Source organism: Pieris brassicae, chromosome 4, assembly GCF_905147105.1.
Source record: "Pieris brassicae chromosome 4, ilPieBrab1.1, whole genome shotgun sequence".
Lineage (NCBI taxonomy): Eukaryota > Metazoa > Arthropoda > Insecta > Lepidoptera > Pieridae > Pieris > Pieris brassicae.
In genome coordinates this window covers 14,953,765-14,969,824 of record NC_059668.1, presented here as the reverse complement: position 1 = coordinate 14,969,824, position 16,060 = coordinate 14,953,765, and the positions used below count along the sequence as shown (strand labels likewise).

Here is a 16,060-nt window from a genome sequence, read left to right as displayed (position 1 = left end):
CATATACATGTAACGCCAATGGATTGTTTTTAGTAATTACATAATCGAACGATGTCACAATCAATTTAGAGGTACTATAAAACTAATATACATACTAATACTGAAGTTAATATGACCAAAAAACCTTATAGAACAACTTTTACAAAACCATTATTGACTAGAAACGAGTGTAGCTTAAAGTAATAGACGCAAATTTCTTTGAAATAAAAGTATAGTAACGAATCCTACTTTGGCAAAAAGCCAATATCCGAATTGTGTCCTCCTATTTCCTATTTAAGGACATGAAAGGGAAACAATTTTAGGCCTAATTGCGTCCGTGCAATCGTACGAGATTGCTTTGAAATGAAATAAGTAAATATGGATTACTTTCCCATAAACGTGGACGATGTTATAAAAATAAATGGTATGCTATTTGAATGGCTCCTAAAGACCTGACCGAAACGGTTCGGAATGCATGTGAAGAATAAAACGTGATAATATTATCATTTTCCTTTGGAAAACCACATTCACCTGATATATTCTTACAAAGATTTAACGGAAAAAAATTGTTTGAAAGGAGAAACAATATGCTTATCATAGCAAGATTATTATTTCTATTACCCGATACGTTGATTTCTTTTGTGTTTAATAAGGAATTACTTAAACAAATCAATAATTAATTTTACCTTAAGATTTGTTCTCTACTTATTTTCGGTGGTAATCACTTCGTTCATTAACCTCCTGCTCTATAAAACAAAATTATCAAGATGAAATTCTATAGGTCTGTAGGCCGACTCATTATTATAGACCAAAAAACAATTATTTTATAGGGATATTTAAATATTTAGGCAAAACGATAAAGATATTAATAGTAAAATACCAACACTAGGTTATATTTTAACAACTTATTAAAAAACTAATATAAATTAAGAGAATAAACAGCGCATTTAATGAAACTTTTGTGTAGTGATGAAGAAAATTTCTACTTTTAAAAATACTTTAAGAAGCGAGCCGAGTTAAAATAAACTGAGAATCCTAGAAAACGAATTTACAGTTTGTTAATGTTTTATGAATAATTTAAATGTTTGATATCTGCGTTGTAGTCTCATATTACAGTAATCAGAAACAATTAATTTCATAGTTAAATTTATATTAATATATTTTTAATTCATACACATACATATACTTTTCTTATCGTTTCTGGTATTGGGCAAAAGAATTGAATAAAAAATAATTAACGAATTTAATATTCCACTATTGTAAGTTTTAGTATTTAAATTACATTTTGTTATGGTATGGTTAAACAATGAAATAAAAATATTCTCTATTTTTTTTAGTGAATGCTATAGTGTTGGCTTATAAGCGACAAATGTTTGTCGTTTTCAGTCTTTTTGAAAACATTTGTCCTCCCACTAATATCTTTTAAATAAATTATAGTTATATAGTATGAAATAACAATTCAACGTATAATCGCACCCTATTCGTCAGTCACGGACATTTCTCTAAAATCGCAGAATACTCGACACGGAAATATCCAAGCAGCCGGTACTTCGCAAAAACACGGACCTCCAGCTGTCATGTAAAAAATCTCTAACAAGGTTTTACGTTTTTGTTTCTGAAAATCTGTGTCGTTGAAAAACTATCCACTCGGCTTAACGACCTTCTATATTAATGGTCTCCATTTTGGTATCGACGTAGATAAATTTTAGGCTCCCGATGGCTGGATAAAGCTTATGTTCAGTATCACTTTAATGTGCCTTCTTTATTGAATCGAATGCGAAGATCGTCTTTTAATTGTGATCGTTAATTTTCTGATGGGGGTAGGATGAAACAATATATTTTCATGCTTTCGTGTTTAATTTTAAATGAGTTTGATATTTGGTTTTAGTAACCTAGAAGCTTATCATGTTTTTCTACCGAAGTATAGCTATCTATATAGTTTAGTAAATATTTATATAAGTTAACTATAATAATATAATTCATAATTATATTACAAATAATTCATAATTAAAATATAATTCAATAAAAAAACCGTATCCCCAGTCCTCCCCGTAAATTAATGTTATAATTAAATTTTATAATTGAGTTACATCGTTCCTTGGATATTTAATGGAATTAAGAATGGATCCTGAGCAATATCTGCCCTAACAAAATAGTTCACTTTAGGCACACATACAAAAATTCATAAATATGTATATAATACAAAACTTAGCTTACCTATTTACAGTGAAATATAGCAGCTGCATGTTAAAAGTTCAAAATTGATTTGAGACAACACTTTTGATAAATGATTTTAAATTGATACGTTTGAACGTGTACCGAGCTTACAAATCATGGCGGTAAGCCGTTTTAAATCTCTGCGTAATTTTAACACTCGTGATTAACGAATGGTAAAACTGTTCTAATTAATAATTACAAAAAGTAATTCATTTAATTCCATTGACAACTCAGGGTCACTTGGTCCAACGTACGTACGTACGTACGTATGGAAAATCCATAGGAATAATACATCAAAAATATGTTTGCTTAAATTTTCGATTTCGATTCTTACTAGTTTCGTGTATGTACTGAGTTATTTGGATGAAGTTTTTTGGTAAAATAATATAGTTTTATTAATTTTACCTTCAAACTTGAAACGTTTCTCGAATTTTATTGAAATTTTAGTATAAAGTAAAATAATAATAGAAAGTACTATAGGTCTTATCTATAAAAAAATAAAAAAAAATAACTTAATTCATTAACAACATAAGGGGCAGACATATCAATAAAAAGCTATCTCTTCCGGGTTCATAACTGTTAATAACAAAAATACGTATTTACTGGGTTATACTTTATCTACGATGAGTAACTGTTGTAACTAAAAATATTGCATTTTAAAATAATACAGGCCTAGATCCATTGTAAAGATAGGATTTTCCGAAACAAAGGGAAAATGGGACGACTATTTTTTAGACAATAACCCAACTCCACAATAAAAATAACAAAATGGCCGCCAACCCAATGTACTGTGTATACATTTCCTATTCAGAACAAAACTGCAAGACCCATAAATATGAAAATATTAAGCCAAAATTTCGGAAGTTTGTAACCTAATTTTAAAACACGTAATAGTTATATGTTCTCTTTATTAATTAATTATATCCGGTAAAATATAAGGATTAACATTGAATGGAATTTAATTACTGTTGCATAAATAATAAAATATTGACTTTATTTATCATACTGATAATCGTGTCGGATATTAAGCGCACGAAACATCGAAATAATCAAATCTAGATGACTGCTTGTGAAATGTTTAAAGCAATAACAATTATTCACATATAAATAGTATTTCATTTATGTATCAAACGCAACTTAATTAAGATTTATTTGGAATGTAATAAATTCGCGGAATAAAGATGGTAATAATTAATTAAGCCTCATCAATGTAGACAAAATACTTAAAATCAAAATTAAAATAAGAAACACTCAAATCTCAACCTGGAAATTGCCATGTACTGATTGTAAAAAAGCCAAAATTAATATTAATATATTGAGAAAAGTCTTTTCACATTATAGTATGTATGAACTTGTAATAAAATCTCTTTGGCTATACTATTTGTATCTGGCTGGTTTTGGTACTATTAAAAGTTAAAATTTTAAAGATAATTTTAAATTCAAAATATGAAAATGTGTGATTTTTGTTTATTTTTCGTACTGTCAAGATGAGTGAATCTATTGAAGAAATTCGATACGTTTTAAAATTTTACTACAAAAAAGGTACGCAAGTCGCGAAAAAAAATTGCGATGTTTATGGACCTAGTGCAGTGTCTGTGAGAGTAGCACAAATTTGGTTTAAGCGTTCTCAATCCGGCAATTTTGGTATCAAAGATGCACGTCGCTCTGGTTGCCCTATACTTAAACGGACAAAATGGATGCCATTTTTGAAAAAGTGGTGCAAGATTGGTATATGGGTAGTTACGACGTTGCTGAAGAACTGGGAATTGAGTAGCTGATAACTGGTGAGGAAAAGTGGATCACGTACGACAAGAACGTACGAAAAAGACTGCTTCACAGACTGTGGCGAAACCCGGGTTAACTCGCAACGAGGTGATGCTGTGATGTTTCAATTCAATTACAAAGATTCAAACCCATGAAAAAGTGACGATTATATTCTATTTAAACTCTGAATAACGCAATTAAGGATTTATATTATTCATTGTACAGGCACGAGCATTGCACATTAAATTCCCATTTTTACGTAAACATTTTGTTTATCGGTATTTGGGTTCATTGTGTCAGGAAATGGTCCCTAACTTCGAAATGTCACGGAATATAGTACGATTAGACACGCAACTAATTACGTCCGGGGTAAATTGACAAATTTTCTTTTAGCTATTTCGATGACGCTCATTATTATTTTATTTTTCTTTCTATTTCAAACTAGCGGACCCGACAGACGTTACATGAAAAAGGTTTGAATTGTAAAAGAGCTATGCACTGGAAAAATAATTGCTATCGTAATAAAAGTCAAAGTAATCATGATTACTTAATATGATGAAGAATGCTTAAATTTTCTAATTTTCCGCGAAATGTATAAGAACCTTCTCCTGACAATAACAAACACAATAAAAAATAATTAGCGAAATCGGTCCAGCCGTTCACACGTGATGCCGTGACCAAGGGAAATAGGGATTCATTTATATATATAAATGAAATTTAATCTATATATATATAGATTAAACTCTATTCAAATAATACCTTAGTTGAAATCTTTTTTTTTGTAATAGGAGGCTAACGGGCAGGCGGCTCACCTGAAATTAAGTGATACCGCCGACCATGGGCACTCACATTGCCAGAAGGCTCTAAAGTGCGTTGCCGGCCTTTCTAGAATTGGTACACTCTTTTCTTGTCGAACTGGTTCGGAAATACTTCAGTGGGCAGCTGGTTCCACATTGTGGTGGTGCGCGGCAAAAACTGCCTTAGAAAACGCTCAGTTGTGGAACGACGGACGTTTAGGTGATACGGATGGTATTTTGTATTAGGTCCTTACAAATGAAATTGGCGTTTTGTATGTTAGGAACAAAAAGTCGAATATTTTTAAATATAATATATTTAATTAATGAAAGTATGAACCATTGTTTTCTATGCACTTTTGCCATCTCATAGGTAGTTCATTGATCCCTTTACTAAAAAAACCAGTCGAACGGGAATCAATAAAATCTGTGAAGGCGATTTGGAATGCCCCATCAGAGTTAATTTTTTCCCTTGCAAGAAGTTGTCCAAATTTCGAAAAAAATGGTAATCTGTTGCAACAAGGCCCGGGGAGTACGGAGGATGTCTTAGACATTCCAATTGAAGCTCTTCTAATTTGGTAGCCGTCTGTTGTGCAGTGTGTGGTCTAGCGTTGTCGTGAAGTAGCAGTGGCGTGGAGCGATTGACCAGCCTAGGTTGTTTAGCCGCTAGCTTTTCCATCATGGTTTGCAATTGCTGACAATAGACATCAGCCGTAATAGTCTGGCCAGATTTGAGATAACTGCAATGAACAATACCGGCACTAGTCCAGCAAACGCTTACAAGTAACTTTTTTGGGGTTAATTTTCGCCTGCGGCAGGATCCAACCATTGCGCTGAGTGCTTCCGATTATCGTAAAGAATCCATTTTTCATCACAGGTCATTACCTGTTTTCGGTTTAAAACACCATTATTGTGCCGGTTCAGTAATGTAACGCGGCAGTCGACGCGCGTTTGCCGGTTTGCTTCAGTCAATTCGTGAGGTACCCACCTTTCAAGCTTTTTTAATTTTCCCAATTTTCAAGTGAATTAAAACAGTTTTAACACTAACACCGCAGCCTGCAGCTAACTCGGACGTGGTTTACGATGGATCCGCTTCCACAATAGCCTCCAATTACTTCATTATCAACTTGGGTCTCAGGCCGTCCACGGGGCTTGTTCTGCAGGTCGAAATTTCCAAAACGAAAACGTTGGAACCAAAAACGAACTGTGTTTTCTTTTGCAACATGACCGCCGTACACATCATTCACCCTTCGAGTCATTTCCGCAGCACTAGTGCCACGGCGGAACTCGTACTCGTAAATAATGCGATACTTTAAGCGATACACAAATGAATGACGGTCATCGAAGCACAAATACATGAGTAAATAGCTGTACAAATTTGAATTTGAAATTCTTAACCAAAGAGGAGGTATTTGAGGTCAAAGTACTGGCCGGACGACAAAACGCCAATTTCATATGTATGAACCTAATATTTTGCCTTGACGTCCGAAAATGAAACTCAGCTGCAGGTATTAGATCGAACAACTCCTCAGAACACTCTCCTTGATAAATGCGGTAGAAGATACAGACAGACCCCACGTCTCTACACAACGCCAAAGGATCAAGCCGCACGGATATATTTAGAAAAATCATCCTTCAAATCATTTCTTATTTACCTGTTCTAGGTACACTAAGACTCTAACTCCCTGAAGGACGATGTAAAATCTTATCTACCAAGATTAGTTATGTTATGTTATAAATAAAGGGTTTATTATCATTATAACCTAGTTAAAGTTTAATGTCAAGGCTATTCAACATCACGGGTCTAGTGAGAAGACTAATAAGGACCATTTGAACTAGTGAATTAGTGATAGTGCACGTTAGTATTAAGTGCTAAACAGTGTGTGAAAAAATAGAACAGTGTCTTCCCTTTAATAGAGACTGTCAGTAGTGTTATTGGACACTTCCTTATGTTAAAAATCCTACTAATGAGGATTTATATTGATTAGGTTAGACTTAAATTACTTCTTAGTCTGAAGTTAGGCTAGATCATAATGTTCCATGATGTCTTAGTAAAGACACGTATATAAAAAAAATATTATTACCTATTAACATACACTTTACATTCAAGGTACAAAACTTGAAACCGAATAAAACTAAACGAAAACTTATCACAATTTCAGACGTAATATAAAAAGCGACACTTTTTTCGGAAACCGCGAAAGAGGAAACAGAGGAAAACCCTGTAAAAGTATGTCGATAAAAAAGATTTCCTCTAAAACATACTATTCAGATTTACATAACATTTGGCCAAATATTTGATCGAATACGAAATATTGTTTTGCTAAATCGTGAAATATTGCTTTTTTCGTTTGCATTTAGCTTAATTTCAGCTTAACGTTTGAGTTGTTAGTTAGCTTTTCATATGAAATGAAATGGATAGCATAATACTTAAGATTCAATTTTCGTTTCGTGCCCTGTTATATGCGATAAAAATTACGAAATGGAAATTGAATATGGCTTTTCTATGTGTACATTGTAAGTTTTCACATAATTTTAAAGTTGTTAATGCTGTGGCAATTGTTTTTAGGTTTCTTTTTCGTGTACCAAAATAATTTGGAATGTTTTATCCTCGTTTATTCAGTACGTATAAAAAGTACTTTATAGCTGACCGGGCCAAAATGGCAGTATTATCGAATGAATAGTTTGATTTAATACGTTCCATTCCTAGTCCCGGTTTGATTTCCGATGAGGATAAAGGATTGTAGCACTACAGATTCACTTAGTTTCATAATTTAAGGAAACACCAGAAAATAAAAAAAAATATTCATCTGCCAATTACCATACGACATGGGTGTTTTGTCATGAATACGCCGAATTTTAACAAAAACTGTTAACAGCATAAATTTTAGGACTATAATCATTATTACAATTACAAATATTTCTAGAATTAAATTCTCTGTATTAAAATAATGATTAATTTTTACTACGTTCAAAGACAATGGCATGCCTTTGTGTGCTAACAAGTACAAAAGATTATATACAAAGTAAGGCACAGGTAAAAAAATATATTCGTGGTAATTGACGTGTTGTTGTTGCTTATTGAAGGGTTGCCCTTTTTGTGTAAGTTTTTATAAAAAGAAATAATAAAATAGATATCGTTTTTTTTATCGGAGATGAATATACCAGTCTTATTGTGTATTGTTAGTTATAAGTGAAATAGTTGTAAAATTCAAAGCGAAATTAATTAAATTTTATTATTGTAAAGTGTAATAGGTATGAATGATGATAATTGATACAATATGGTTTATAAATTATTAGGGAAATAAGACAAGTTAATGATCCCTCATTTGATCTATACTAAAGCTTTGTTGTTTAAGAGAGTTTTGTGTAATTTTTTGTAACTTTGTGACGAAGAAACTCAAAAACTACTAGACTGATTAAAAGTTCAGTGTCACTGAGTAATGAAAGCTGTCATAACAAAATAGATTCCAAAGTAAATTCCAGCGGTGCAAGTTTTATCAAAACAATTTTCGATTCATAATCTTTACTTTCTTTCATTGGTAAAAGATTTATTATATAAAGTACAAAAAAAACCATTGAATAGTTTTTAATAAAATTCTTCAAACGAATCCAATATTTAGAAATAAATGAAAAATTGGAATAACGGTCAAGTGGGCTTTTAGTGTTCTTTGAAGCGATATTAATTCAATTTTCTATTCGAAAAGAGATTTTGTTATTATGTAGTTTTATTTGAAAGGAACTATTGTGATTTATTCCTTTTATCGGATGATAATTGACGCTTTAATATTCAAAGATATAAAATCCTTATTGTTTGATATCCATAATATATATTCTTATAAAATATATATGGTATTATAAAAAAAATCTGTTGATTTAGCTAAAACTGATTCAAAAATAAATAAGCTTCTTAAACAATTATCTGAGAATAGCTGTCCCATTCATCAAAGTTATGGCTATTTGACAGATGAAAGTTTTAGTAACTTGTCTCAAATTTTAGCATAAATCATAAAATACATTTCAAAGAGTTACACGAAGTTCTGGAACCTTTATCCATTCCGTACTTAAGTTTAAAACGTCCAGTTAAAATTTTCAAGAATCGTATTCATGTCAAAAATAATTCCCGCCTAATTGACAGCATGTTTGATTACGAAGGGTCGATGGAAAAAAAATCATAAATTATTTGAGATTAATTCTGAGTTGGGGCCAAATTTTCGCAATTTAAATGTAGGGTTGAGATACATTGAAATTTTCGTTTAAGTAAAACTAAATAAACACGTAATAAGTAATTTTATTTTATTATAATGATAATTATGGAGTATTCATTTTGCGGAGTTTGGTTACTATAAATATTATAGACTATTTGTATAATTACATCGGCTGCGTAAAATGTAACCGCTCACTGTCTACAATTTAAAAATACGATTAAAGGACTGTCTGATGAATACACCTTAGGAGGTGCTTCTTAGGCCTAATGTGTTGTTACACATTCCATTCGTTCACTCACTCACTCACTTGCACCACACTTACTCATTCACTAACATGCACCCAAACGCTCACTCAAGCACTCAGGCGTATTAAAAGCTGTTGAAAAAACAATATAATAAAGATGTAATTAAATTATATATATAAAGGAATTTATAATTAACTTTGTTATGGAAGAGCTGGGAACCTTGACACAAGTATTTTTTCACTTAAAAGGGTTTCCAAATTATTTTCTAATGAATATATTTTTATATATTCATTTGTTGTTGTTGTGTGTAGTTGTGATTTTTCTTTATAAAAAAATATATAAATAAATGGCACTACAACCTTTTTATGACTGGGCCTCAGAATCTATATCTGTTTCATTTCCTTCTGTGCCTAACGCACGCCGTCAACTTTTTGGATCTAAGACAAGCCGGTTTCCTCACTATGTTTTCCTTCACAGTTCGAGCTAATGCTAAATGCGCACATCGAAAGAAAATCCATTGGTGCACAGCCGGGGATTGAACCTACGACCTCAGGGATGAGAGTCGCATGCTGAAGGCACTAGGCCAACACTGCTCTGCTAAACATTTTTCTTTATAAATTCACTAAAAATATTTACACATGTAGGCGTTACTTAGTACGGTGTAATTAGTATGGTTACTTAGTCTCATAAACAAAATATAACAGATTATTTCTCAATTTACATTATTTTGACGATTACGAAGACAAAGAAAAGAAATACGCATTCTTTTGTTTAAGCCCATATGTTTGGAAATATTAGCATTTAAATGCTAATATAGCGTATATATATGTTGGCACAGCCCTAACCCCCTAGCATGGAGAAATTCTAATTGGGTCGGAACTAGGGATGGATCAAGTCCAATTTATATTGGACCACACCATGCTATACCCTGTAATTGGTTTCCTTGTTTACATATAAGCAAAACGGTGATTTTATATTCAAGAATTACCAGTTATTGTCTTAGTTACAAAATCCTGAAATCGTTTGCTCTTTTTAACAAGGTATCTATACGAGCTAAGATTTGTACATTATGCTCAGGTTTGCTTCTTATTTATATATTAAAGTTACCAACATACATAGGTATGTTACAAACTATATTTCTTTTATAAGTGCGGCGATTACCTACATCGTCGAAGTTACACCTTGAGAGTATAATCAGCAAACATTCTAATATTTTGTACGAAGGTATAGTGAATATCATATACTCTATAATTTAAATCATACCCATGACCAAGGAACCGTACAGTCTCATTAAAATAAAGCATCCAGCCATTAAAAATACTTTTGTTTCTCTTATTCTGATAATATCATAACGTTAGATTTTTATCGACAGAAATTAATTATATAAAATCTCATAATACCGTTTCAGTTGATAGGGCGTGGCGTTTTTAACATTCGATGTAAAATGATAAATTAAGCCTAAGTTACATAATTTTTAAGCCAGTATTACAAAAACTTATAAATAAATCGCTGTTCTCTAGATTATGACTTGTCATATTCTTAATTCAGTATAAATCTAATGTAATAAATTTAAATATAAATATATTTTTAGTATGTCTATGTCTTTCATTTTTACTTTAAAGAAGTTAACTAAGGTTAAAATTAATTGAACATAGACGATATGACATATATTTAATAGTGAAATACGAATTCGAATGTGTAAAACATACAATCTATCAACATTAGTTAGATCTTCAGATCGTTCATAAATTTAGCTGTCGACATACATTTGCCGCAAACACCAAATAAAATAATTTTGTTTTTAATAATTATGAACATCAAGATATAAATATGTACTCGCACAACCATTCTATATAACTTTGGTACATATATTTTTATTTAATCCCGTATGTTAATAAAATTAATATTCAATACAACGAAAATAAATGATCGTACTATGGAAAATGGTTAATGGTTTTGTTCTAATATAATAAGTTCGCAATTTAAACTTTGAAATTAATTATCCCCTCTCTCTTTTGTTTTTCAACACTTCCTCATGACAAGTCTCCGTATCTCCATTTCATGCTAGCAATAAACAGTTTCATCCGTCTTACCTTTAATCGATCTACCTGCTTTTAATGTAGTAGCTTCTAGAACCTCGTGCTATTCCAAGCTTTAGGGCAAGCGGCATGTTGGCTATAGGCGAAAGTACCTCTATCGTTATGTGTTCATATTAATTTTTTCTTTGTTCCGTGATGTTCTTTGACACCACCTATTTTGAATAAATAGTTGTACATTTACAGAATAGTAACGATTCATATTCTTTATATTTTTACAAAAAAATAATAAATTTAAGAATTGTTTTGTGTTCTTAAAAAAAGTTTAGTTCTATTGGTAAGTATACAGTAATTTCATTAATGTCCATTAAGTAGTTGCGTGGATGTATTGAGTGGTGAGACGTTTGCTTTTAGTAGCCTAAAGTCTTAAAAAATTAGTACGGCGCGAGTGGTACGTACTACTTACCTTATTTAAACAACATACCCGTGTGAAATTAATAAATAAAGGTATTTTTATATGATTATCATATTAATTGCGAGTGTAAATAACAACGTAAATGAATAAAACTGTTTGTTCTTACTGCCTGCCAGAGCCCAAACCACAAGGGAGACTTAAACTATACTGGTTTTATGATCATTCTACCCTTACAGGGTTAAATTATATACAAGGTTTAAAGCTAAGTATGGCTACCTTTTAAAATATCCACTCAAACAAGTGTTAAAGTGAAATGTAATCTATGAATATAATTAAGTATATAGACGAGTCATAAATAGGTTTCTATTCTTGTTATGTTACAAATAATTATCCGGAACTCGATGTCCAGGTCAAGCACATTGAAAGAAACCTACGCCCATTGAGATACATCAGCTAAATCAAAGGGAATTTTTCAATTTAAAATTATCGTGAGTAATTTGCAGGGGAAGATTTATATTCCGAATTCCTCGCCCTTTCTTCGGCCTGTTCGAAGTCGGTTTCAGGGCTTTATCGATGACAATTCCTTAAATTAGACGTAGCCCTTTCTCAATACGGCTGTCAAAGCAATTTTAGGCCGTCTGAGCTATTGACACTTGACTATTGCAATTCAAATTGGAGTTAGTTCATTCAATTTGATCGTTTACAAGTCGCTTTGCTTTGGTGATTTGTATAGCCTGAATAAACTTGAATAACATCTATAGTTTGAATCCGCTTGAAAGTGAAATTTTGTATATAGTGGTTTAGTAAGTAGTAGTTTAAAAATCTTTTTGATAATTTTTCTTCTGCCTCGCCTCGTAATTAGCTACTACTTATACATATTAATTGTGAGTCAATTAACCTTTGGCAAAGCTTTTACATGTCTGTTGAAACATTTGATTATTTATATTTTTTATTTGGATTTTATTTTATTTTAATTATAGTTGCGTGTTATTTTGAGTTCTTTTTTGTTATTTAACTATGCACTTCTTGTACTTTACCCTCTGTAGGTGTTTCTTTTTTTGTCTCCCATATTAGGGTTGCCTGAAAGTAATCGCTTGTTAGCGATAAGGCCGCCTGTTGCCTAATAACTTATGTAACCTACTTACTTTTTGTTTGTATAATTATGTATATTATAGTATTGTCTTTTGTTAACATAGCTTTTACACATTGAAAGAAAACAATTTTTTAACCGGATTAAAGCTATTTGTATTATTATAAATATATTATAATTATTTTTTTTACATAATTTTAAATTTAAAATTTTCCCACAAGTTTATAATGATACAAATAGCTTCAATCCAGTTAAATAAATGTTTTCTTTCAATTTATATTATAGTAACAAAGTATAAATAAATAAATAGTATATTTCGTATATAAAGTATCGTTTACGCGCAGCATTAGCATTTTTATGCACAGAATAGATTATTAATATGTATAATATGTTTTTTATGCATTTATTAAGGTAGAGATTCCATCAGGAAATTGTACCATGACAACATGCAATATTCCATTATGCATAGCAATAAACACTGTTGAATGAAAGGTTAGTCGAAGTCAGACAAATTAAATTTATTCTCATATTACAAATTGAAGTTTTATAAATTTGCTACTATGGAGATAAAACTATTTGGTTATCAGGCTTTCCGAAGATTATTAAAATCCAAGCCTGATGCGTTTGTCAAATTTTCATGCATCTGTAAGCGTAATTTTGTTCTAGATGAGATCTGCTGGAATTCTTGATATCAAAATGATACAAGAAAATTCATCATAATAATTTTTTTACAATACTTGTTATATTACGAAAGTAGAATTTTCTCCTTAACATTTGAACGTAATGTATTGATATTTGGCCAATTATCCTTCATCTTATTACCAATACGTAAATCTGATCGCAATAACCCGACTCAACATCAATTTATTACCTGTGAATGTAGGTCACATCGAATATGACAATTAATATAACATACTGTCATATTATTATGTTACATTAAAACATAGACACATAGAAATAGGTAATGTTGGAACTGGAAAACATGCCCCTTGTTCTACAATTATAATTCATACAATTCATTGTAACCAATCGCTGCCCGAGGGGTTCATTACGGCTTTAAGTGGAAATCCCTTGAAGTTACTACTTACTGCATGTGATCTTTTATGCGAAATACACTATACAGCGTGATGGCAAATACTAAGGGATACTGAAGTTACTGTGTAGTATTGAAGTCGTAAATAGCATATCACCAGAATAACAAAAATACAATTCTTAATATACAATTCGGTTAAAGAAAGTTAATGAAATATAGTAAATAAAAATGGAAGGTACCCATCACCGATGAGAAAATTATTTGTGTTGGTTTACTCAGAGACGAAAGTATAATAACATAATGATGCAGCGTCGACTGAACTTTAATAAAAAGTTAAATGTATGTTATGAGTATATATACTCATGTTATGATATATCATGACATATATTTAACTTATTATTATATATTAAATAAATAATTAAATAGACGTAGAATGTGTACTGTCATACCGCCTAGGACAGATATCATCAAGTATATTACTGTACATCAGTAAGTACTGTCATACCATAAATACTGCCTATTTAGGCTAGCTTTTGATAGATAGTCTAATTGAAATAGAGAATTTAGTCAGTCATTTCCAGATTAAGACAGGATAATTGTGAGTTTGATAGCTTATCTCTAATTTTGATATAAATTCTGAGTTGATGGTTATCCAACATTAACTTTGATTTCAATGAGAATGAATATATTATGATTTAAGAAAATACATGATAGTTAATTAAAAAAGATTAAACTATTATAATTGATAAAAAATTTGCTAATTTGTAACCGTAAAGGGCAGAGAAAACATAAACTATGATTTGTATAGGCCTTATTCTGATCAATAAACTTTTAATTTGGCTTGAGTCTAACTGAGTTATTCAAAGTGATCTAAAAATTACCTGTGTGTAATTTTATAAAACAGTGTAAATATTTTAACAAAAATGGTTGCTGAGGCATCTCGAAAAAAAGTTGCCAACATATGAGACATGGCTAGCGCATTTTAAGATGTTGTCATTGGAGAATCGCATAAAATTAATTGCTGTATCGTTTGCATTTAAGATATGTAACAGTCAGGTTTATTGCCCGAACCTTTTATCAAAATTTAAATTTCGTGTCATCATTCCATTTGTCGCTCCTTTCCGAAGAACGCATTTTAGTTAAAGCTCACTCATATCCAGATTGAGCATTCTGATAAACGAGCTAGGTCTCGATATCTAGTTGCTCACACTTCAAATTCTATTGTTGTTCAGTTTTTAGTATTGTTTATTTATTATCAATTGAATTGATTAATATTTGTATAATCTCTTCGTGTATGCCATGTTTGCCTATAAGTGCTTGTTACAATCAAAATTGTACTTTTTACCAATTAATCAGTGTGCCAAGCATTGGCAAGCGTTTATTAATACTTTTTTTATTACTAATCGTTTCATTTCAAACAACGCTTTTGACATACCCTCTTGTAAAACGTTAATAAATATTGAATGAAAGAAGATTTTAATGGTTTAAAGCCTAATTAAAGAAAGTTACTTACACTCAGCTAATATTAACGTCTTTACAATACAAGTTTGTTTAAAACGTGTCTTGTTTAGTAAACATAACGTCCGTAACCAGATTGAGACGTATGTGCTTTACTGCCCTAATGATTGTCTTAGAGTATTCTTAAATCTAAAATGCCGCTAGTGATAGATAAAACGAATTTAAATTACTTACATTGCAACAATTCCCATACAGACACAAACATACACAACACAGAGCACAATTCTATAGAGATAAGTACAAATCACACCACTTATTTAATGTTTATTCACTCGCGATTAATTCTTGTCAACCACGCGACGCTCCATCCGACGGTTTTGAAGCTAACTGAACAGCGTGAACCCGGTTTCGTTTCAGTATATGTCCGTCCCTGTTATACCGTATGGATGCTGAGGCTTTTGAGGGAGGCTATCTCGCTCTATCGCTGAAAGTGTGTATTACGTATAGGTCAATATGAAAACTCTTCGGGCGCTGGAGGCTGGGTAGTGTGACCACGTAATGGCATGGCGATGGTCTGTCATTCGGTATGCAAATATCATATTAATTTGGGTCATGCTATGTTTAATTCAATGAATGGAGTGTTTTTCATTTATTCGGTGTATAATAATAATACAATACATTGTTATGAGTCTTAGAGAAATTACCATTAGTAAAATATCATAGATATATTTTGTTAGAATAAATTGTACTGAAATATTTCATGACAAAATATAATTCGTACTGAACACTGTTTATGTAAAATACAATCTACAAAGCAAATA

The 16,060-nt window shown here is 31.3% G+C and overlaps 1 protein-coding gene across 1 annotated transcript in view; it reads right to left on the bottom strand.

Annotated features, from left to right (window-relative positions):
- The window catches only part of LOC123708826 (neuroligin-4, Y-linked-like), a 49,467-nt gene extending 33,867 nt beyond the window's left edge, over positions 1–15,600 (bottom strand). The window contains exon 1 of the mRNA XM_045659740.1: positions 15,474–15,600. The gene's annotated coding sequence lies outside the window, so the exon portion shown is untranslated. The remainder of the gene's footprint in view (positions 1–15,473) is intronic.
- Between the last annotated feature and the right edge of the window lie 460 nt (positions 15,601–16,060).